The following is a 9,362-nucleotide window of genomic DNA, read 5'->3' as shown; positions in this document are numbered from 1 at the left end:
TTCTATGGATAAGTATGTATTGCATTCTGATTTGTATACTTTAGCTATGGGTAACATGGATGTTGTTTTGGGATACCCTTGGATGGAATCTGTGGGTACTATCAATATTAATGTGCAGAAGAAATTCCTGAAGCTTTGGTATAAAAGGAAGAAAATAACATTGCAGAATATTTCTATTAAGACCCAAGCAGAGACTATGGAGGCAGATGCACAAAGCTCTAATGACACTGATACATCAGATTATGAGCCCTTGATGGTCAACAACCAAACACAAACATCAAACCAGGTACCAGAAAAACAGGGAGAATCCAAGGAGGCTGAAGCAAAAAATATTACAGGTTCTGATACATCAGATGAGGACTCAGTGGTTGAAGTAATATTGGAAGATAAGAAACAACAACAGGCACCACAACATGTACCAGATCCCAATCAGGCTCCATTAGGTGGTGAATTAAAGAAAGATACACCGTTGGTTAACACTTCAGCATATAACCACCCACATCACCCCACAAGAAAACAACCAACAAGATGGAAACAAATTAGCCACAAGGACAACAACCTCCGCATGACAGATAGAGAGGAGAGACGATCCACCTACTACACATCAACACAGAAGAGCTGCCAGGGTCAACTTCCATCTTAAGCGAGCGAGGCACCAACTGGATCAAGGGTTCACCTTTCTCTTGGATGGCTAGATGCACGTGCATGGTACCAGTGGACTACTCTTTTGAGTAGATATTATTATTTGTGTTCTTTGTATGTTTCGGGGACAAAACATGTTAAGGGGGGTGGAATGTAGTATACCTAGGGGGGATAATATGGGGTACAGAGGGAGGTACCCAAGGGAATAATGTAATAATGGGACGGGCCATAGTAATAAATAAGGTGGTTAACCTGTATCATGTAAGGGACCACAAGTAATTAGCAATAATGTAATAAGCCCATGTTATTAGATATATGGTATTGAGGGAACCATGGTAATGACCCATGGTATTGTATGTATGAGGCTTATATAGAGGATAGAGGCTCCCCATTGAGAGATGTCAAGGATTATTGTATGAACAGGCATATGACTTGTGGAGTGTTCTCCTTCCTTAAGGAGTGAATGTATGGTGTTGCCCTACCTTAAGGGTTTGATAAATAAAGAATCATTTCTATCTATTCCTATTTTCTTATTTCTGCGTATATTTATATTATCATATATTTTTGGGTTAGATCTATAACAAGCGGTATCAGAGCTATAACATGTTTTGCATCTGATATTCTATGCATTTGTATTATGTTTATTTATTTTAATCATAGCTATGATGATTGGAATTTGAAACTCGATACAATTTGTGCTACTGTGATTGTATTGCTTAATGTCACAGACTTATGCTTTGAGTACTTGTATCATGTCATCGATACATATATGCCAATAACATGAAAATAGTTTTATTTGTTATGAAACATGAATAATTTTCATTGTCATCATATTTTTAAATTTGTCCTAAGTACATTACCCTGAAAAGGGATTTTATTATGCTTCACTCGTATCTCCCTATTGTACATAATGAAAGTTTTTTATTGTATTTCGAAATGAAATTGATATATCAATTTTATGCAATTTCAATTTCAATTGGTTTTGTGCGGCACTACATGAACCTTTAACGAATTTATTAATAGTGGAGCTTTTTTCAAACAGCTTTCATTGTGCGAGGAGATTTCATTGTACAAAGAAAATTCATAAACAATAACCGAACATTATGCGGGGCAAATTGCTTTTGTCACATTCTGCCATAATGGGTTAATGCATTACGCATAATGAAAGCTTTGCAGAAAGAAGTCTTTTGTCGCTCTGCACTTTGTATGGTAAAAACATTGGTTGTCCTGTTGCATATTTTAAGCTTCTGGATTTTCACATAAAATCGATATGTGGAGGTAAGAAAAGGGATAAGAATGCTTCGTACAATAAAACTTTTGACTACTTCCTCACTCCGCACTAGACTCATATTAACATTAGAATATTAGTAAACAAATATAAACATTAGATTATTAATAAGCATCAACATTAGACGTGTTGTGGTCTCGAATTCGAATGGACCTTCCTATTTTGTCGATTAAGTCAATTAGTAACATTTTATACATTAATATTGATATTTTAATACTTTCAAAATCATAACGAAATCTTCAAAGCTTTTCATTTGTGTTAATTTTGAAAATATACGTTAATATTAATATTTCAATGCTTTGAAAATCATGGTTTTAAATTTAATATTTTAATGCTTTGAAATGATGCCAAGTCGAGCAACACTACCTAGTGAGAACCATTTTGTTTGTATATATTGAATTGGGTTTCCAATGAAACCTTATTGGTAGTGTGAATGAAATTTCTCACTTTGGAATTAAAGAACAAAAGTTAAGTACCTTTACCGTAATTATAAAGTTTTCTTGAGAGGAATAAGGAATGTACGATGCATTTCTTGCGCTAACAAGCAGTGTGTGGAGCTTCCTACAGAGTGAAATTTCTGCTCAAGTAAAGCTCTGCACAAGGTTTATTAAAATAATAAATATACACATATCATTTTTTAATTATTATTTAGGAACATATTTTGCAACTATGGAAGTAGCTATGCGAATGTCGTTGTGCAGATCTCGTTGTTTGAAAGAAGCGCGGGCACAAAACAAATGTATGTGCGCAGAGCTTTCACTATGCCCAAAGCATTGTGCAAAGTTTATTAAAAAACTAAATGTACAAATCTCTTTTTTAATTCTTATTTAGGAACATATTTCACAACAATTGTTTCCTCCCCATGATTTTTGAAACCCATGTCAATTAATAACAGCTTCAAATGCCAATTACTGATTGAAGGATGTTATTGAATACGGAAATAGTTGTGCAGAAGTGGTTGTGTCTGTGTGGAGGCTATGCAGAGAACATATGCATGTGCAGAATAAAGGATTTACAGAATTTATGCGAAATGATTGAAGTGTGAGGGCATGTTTTAATTGTAATGTGTTTTCAACTCTTTTGGAGTTAGTGCACTTCCAATTTGATGGTTAGCACTCTGGCGCAAGAACAAAGCTTATTTTATTGTTGATATTATGCGGAGCGCGCTTTGCAATATGCATGTGGGTGGCATATATTTCTACAGAGGAAAACAGTAATTGAAGAAATATAAGCAAAACATTATGGACACATTAACTACAGACCTTATTATCTAAATCTTTAAAAGTTTTAAATGCAAAAATAGTATAAAATTAATTTTTCTGTGCAAATGAAGTCCCATATGCAACCTCGTTCTTCCACACATAGTGCACCCTTTGCAGAATCAGAGCTCCACAAAATGAAACATAATAATATCAATTCAAAATTTCCTTTTCATCTTCATTTACCCGCACATAATTTGTCCTTTGCACAGTAAAATCTCTACACAATGAAACATAGTCAATCTTCATTCCGCACAATGTCGGAAGCATTTGTAAATGTAACAAGATAACAATATATTCCACACAAAAAAAGGAAGACTAGAATATCGATAACAGTTTAATAAAAGTTTGAGGATGCAAAAAACTTTCAACATCATGACATTGCGACAAATTATTTTGCTCCGAACATTATAAAAAAGCTAACACTAAATAGTAATCCGCAAATCACAACTCAAGAAAACTAATTATCCATCTCCATGTTGCACCTTCATATAAGCACAACGTAATGGAAATGAGTCTCAAACTACTTAGTCGAGAAATAGTCTAAGAAATTGATTTGCATAAGCATTGTTTGGCCTTCATCCTCGTTTTTACACACATACCCCATCATCTCCTCCGCATAAGCAAAAATAATAATACTAATTACAGATTTGTTCAGTGTTCCCCGTTTACTTTGGCTTTGCAAAAGACTTGCAAACATGTCAATTTTGGCACCATTGGGCAGAGAAATAACACATTGTCAAAGAACTCACAATATCACAAACTGATAGCATAATCAAAACCAACGAAAAGTAGTTGATGATCTCATTAATTCGCTCTAACAACATTTCCTGAAATTTTTCCAAGTCTTTAAACTACCGTTTAGCATATTGTGCTCTTGGAAAAAAATTAAAAATTAAAAATTAAAATAGCCTTAGTCTTGAAGACATATTGTTAAAAAGCTCTAAAATGTATTTTCCTACCCCGTGTTTAAAATTTTTAAACGACGTGCGAAGCTTTGCATGTAAAGCAGTGTGTGAAGCTTTCCGCACACTGAAAACTCTGCATAAGAAAACTTCCTCACAAGTGTAAGAAATATTTTGAAGGTTTATTTTTTAGCGTTGGTTGGGGAGCTAAGTAGCAGATGACTATTACTTTTACAAATTTGCACAGTGGTAATGCCATTATTGAAACTATAGCTTTAATGTTTTATTAAATTTATGAAATTAATCATATTTACCAGTTAATCATTTATTTCAAAGCATGTAAAAAAATTAATCATCTAGGAACACGTGGCGTTAATTCTTTTCTTTATTTTTAAAAAGAAGGCATAAAAATTAAACATTCATGGTCAAAATTTGCTAAATTTCGATTATTTTATTGCAATTTTGCTTTTCTGTCGATTCAACTTTGTTAAGTATCTAATACGTATGTTTGATATTTATATGGTAACGTGACAATACCAACCACTAATTTTGGTTGTGTTATCTGTAGAAGCATTCGCCAGGTGTTCATCATGCAATCTTTTTAGCATACACGTTACAAATGCATGTTAAACTAGTTTTCAAAGAGTTGGTTACAAATAGAATCCTCATCTAGGTTGTATGGTATTGTTCTGGTAGTTGCACATCATTAGGGATTATCATTTAGAGAAAAAGTGAAAAATGCATATCATCATTGATAGGTAAACAGTTGCATTATATGTTTTATATGTGAGTACTAACAGTGTTTATACAATATACGATACAGTCTTGTAGCAATGATGTACAAAGTTCAAATACTATATAATGTGATAATAATAAACACATTTGGACAAAATATGTTACTGTCATATAGTTCTTATGTTTGAAGTACTTTTGTGCTATGGAATTAGAACCTCTTATTTTTCTTATTTTTGTATATTTGATCTAACTCATATCGTCATAGCAGCAGAAATGAATACAAGCAAAACATATATCGTTAAGGACAATGATAACTCTTCCAAGAGGTACATTTATGTTTTATGTATTGCACTTTGATTATATTTGCATTACACAGTCCAATATGTTTTTTCCCCTCATGATCTTGGGCCATATTTTTTAATGTACTATAACTAAAAGAAAATCTTTTTAAATTTCCAGGAAACATATGACACTTAGAGATTCAAATTTAGGACAACAATTACAAGGGAAAAAGTACTTTGAACATTTCTATAAAACTTTTGTATTTGCTAAAACTAAAATCTATTTAGAATTTATGTACACTAGTAATGACTTTGCGTTATCTTATTCTGTTTTCATTAAACAGTTCTTACTTAGTTTCAATTATAATGTCCTTTTAAGCAGTGATTTCAATGTATTATTTTTGAACAGGAAAAAGTTATCGAATTTGAATAATGTCACTTTAGAGATGGACTAGAGTGTAGAGATATCAATGAACAGTACTATAGAAACAAATTTCAAAACAGAAAAACCAAAAGCAATAGAAACTAGCGAAGAAATAAACACAAATAGGTGCTCTTGTGCACGTTCAATTAACTATGTATCTAGTTTCTTCTTTCTTTATTTATTTTACTCTCTTTATTTTATTTGTTTTTTAATTATTTTCTCTCTTTTTGTTAAAAATAATAATAATAATATTTCCATTAAATGCTCATGACTAGGCAAAAAGAATTCGAATCTACACCATTGTTGATCGAAGATATCAATAACACTATAACTGGGAGGATTTTTCATGGTGTTGTCTTGGTTACATATTGAACATTTTTGGACAAATAAAATAAGTCATAAGTAATAATTTGTGAAAACTTAACAAATAAGAAAGTGAAAATGACAATAACATTGTTTGTGCCAACATTGTTAATCGAACAACATGAGTCAAAGCTTATTGCAAATGTTAGTGTTTCTATTAAAGATTCTGAAATAATTCCAAAGCATAAACACAATATTGGTGATTGTGAAAAAAAAATTGTCTAAATAGTTTTAGCAGTGTAGAAAACATTTCACCTGTTTGTGCAGAGTACCGATTTTTTCGAAACATGATGATTGCCAATCTGTCATGTAATGACGATGTGTTTCTAGTGGGCACAATCACATCTATTGTAATTTCAGAAATGCACACAGGAATGGAAAATGTACTGGAAATCAAAGACAGTAATGGAGAACAGGACACGGCCACAGTGAGCTTTGTTTTATTTCAACTTTATTGTTATGAATTTATTGTCCATTTGTTTGTTTTTCCTCACCCAAAAAACCATTTTTCATTGAAATAAAAAACAAGTTACATGTGTGTAGGTATGTATATCCTAATGTTTAAAAGAAAAATTACTCTTCATCTATTATACAGTTTTCATGGATTGTTTTACAAATGTTTCATATGTAACAGGTTCAAGTACACGATAAACTCGTTTCGACATGTGTTTCAATTCAAAGAGATTTGCAAAAAAACATGTTTCTGTTGATCTTGCTAAAAAATATAGTTAAAAACCAAGAAATAGTTTTCCGAACTTCACAATCAGCGTTCATGTATCCATTGAAAACAGGAAAGAAATTTGATAATCTAGGAAACTTGCTTTCGCCAAGCGGAATATTCACGATAAGCTATATCATATTTTTTTAAATAGACATAGATAAAGAATGAGAAATAAAAAATACATTTGAGTTCATGTTACTAAACCTTTGTTTTCTATATCAATTTTACAGTATTTCCAAGGATACCTGAGAGCAATTAATTCAAATATGAATCCATTCGAGACTATATGTGCGATACATAGTACTCTAATTACAAGAACTAGAACTATGAATAAAACTATGCTTTATTGCAATGCTTACAAGCAGGACTCTCGCGTCCTTTATTTTCATCGGTTAAATTGCATCATATATGCAAGTGACAGAACTTAAATACAATGTATTCTTAGAGGTGTCGAACTGGAAAGAGTATTACCTGCACTATGAAAAATTTCCTACGAGAAAAACTCTATAGATAAAACAAATGTTATTGAAATCTTGACCAACTTCGAGACGCATGGCACATTTACAATAGACCATCAAAACATATTTGTACATATACAATGACGGGTTTCTTTGTTTACGTTGTTAAGCATTTCGATAACGACATAGTTCTTATTTCTTGCATTGGCAAGCATCTTAACATTTCCTCAAATCTTCTAGTTTAGGAATGCATTTTTTTCAAACAACTCTTTCGTTTTACTCAATATTTGGGATATGATTTCACATTATCAGTCAATATATTATACTCATGGGAACAAGATTAGAAATGTAATCATCAGAGCAAACAAGTCGATTTTTCTACTAATGCAAATGTTAGTATGACATTGTACATAAACATAATCCAATGAACTATTTTTGTTTTGGCTCTATGTTTTGTACTATGCTATGTCGTTTTTTCTTTCTTGCAGTCTCATTTCTTACATTGTTTTTTTTATTTATCAAATTTGCAAGTTCTATAACTATTCAGACAATATTACAAGTGGTTACGTTGCAATTTCTAGTGACATGACTTTACAATCACGGTTTTCTTTGTTTACAATGTCGACCAATCTAGTATTTTTTCCTATTTAAAAAGTTATTCCATACAAGATTTAAACAAATATTTAAATAAGTCATTTTCATACAAATCTTAAACAAATTTATAACCTAAATAAGCCAGATTATGATATAACTTATAAAACATATTGCATTTATACATACATATGTAATCCAGAATAATATAATATGTTTTTTTGTTTTAACTCTATCAAGAATATTACAATACATAGCCTTTAGCATATACTGAATTTCAAAATTGGTTCAGAAAATAGCAAAAATTGGTAGTGATTTATTGACTAATTAACCAGTGTTTCTAGACAGTAACACTTCTAATGATTATGCCACCAGAATCGAGAATTGATTTCTTTGTTCATGTTTTGCAAGAGATATTATGGAAATGTTATTACAACATCTAGTTCATCTTCAAGTCGCCTAAGCATTTGCTAAAGTTACAGTATTTTATCCATTGGCATTAAAATATCTTTGCTAAGCATTAAGATATCTCGATTGAGCATTAATATATCTTGGCTCTCTGCATGTACCTCCTCCTTAATGCTCCTGTTATTGTTTATTTGGGCCATTTCTTCGTTGTTAGTAACAAATCCAAGAAACCATAGATAAATTATAAAGCAAAACCTTAAAACACTTAACAGTTTCATAACAACAAAGTAGGTTGGTTGCCTATAACTTAGTAACCAGTCTAGAACAAAATGAACTTTGACAAATTTGCTTTGACGGGAAACAACCGTACATATAATGTGTTAGAGGCGATAAGTCATCTAAATCACGAATTGACATCTTAGTTCTGAAACGATATTTAACTGTTATCGATTTTAATGGTATCCATTAACCAATGATCATCATCAACATGGTTAGTACTGATTTGCCTTATATTTAATCAAAAAATATTGTTGTGAAATTTGTTACTTTAAATGATATACATTTTACTTAAATTATAACTTGACATATTCCAATTGATACGATTATATTTCATGATAAATATGTGTTACATGTTTTAGAAAATGATATCGAGATATTATTTTATTAATATCGTGAACCGCATTCTAATTTCATTAACTAAAGCTCTTTTTTCAATAAATAAAAGTGTTTCCTATAATTATTCACTGAAGCAACACATATTCATTACATTTACTATGTAGACTTGCCTTGTTATCGGCCAACTCTTACTTTCCAAAAGTAATTTCAGATCCTAGATGTCAATTCGTGGCTTTGATGCCTCACCACATTTTCCAAATATTAAATGAATTTTTTTCACTGAAATAAGTAAATTAGTTAACGGTTTATAACTTCATACAGTTTCTCTCATTTTGTGTTAATCTAAATACTAGCATACCAAAACTATTATAAGCTTTATTGCACAACAAAAGCTTCGATTGTAAACTCTGAAACAGTTTAACAAAACTTTTAGGATTTGGAAAACTTACAAGATCATTGCATTTCCAAAAACCATTTTACTTTGAACATCACCAGAAAACTATGACTCAATAGCACTATCCATTTCCATTTTACATTTTCAAATAGGCACAACATAATAGAAATAAGTCCGAAGCTATTTAGTCAAGAAATAACATTCAAAATAGATTCAAGTTGGCATCAAAGAAATGGAAATAGGTCCATTTGGATAACTATCACTTCACCTGCAACCTA

Source organism: Pinus tabuliformis, chromosome J (assembly GCF_031772625.1).
Source record: "Pinus tabuliformis cultivar Carrire ecotype Pingquan chromosome J, CPIR1, whole genome shotgun sequence".
In the NCBI taxonomy this organism is placed as follows: domain Eukaryota; kingdom Viridiplantae; phylum Streptophyta; class Pinopsida; order Pinales; family Pinaceae; genus Pinus; species Pinus tabuliformis.
This window is presented reverse-complemented; position numbering follows the sequence as displayed.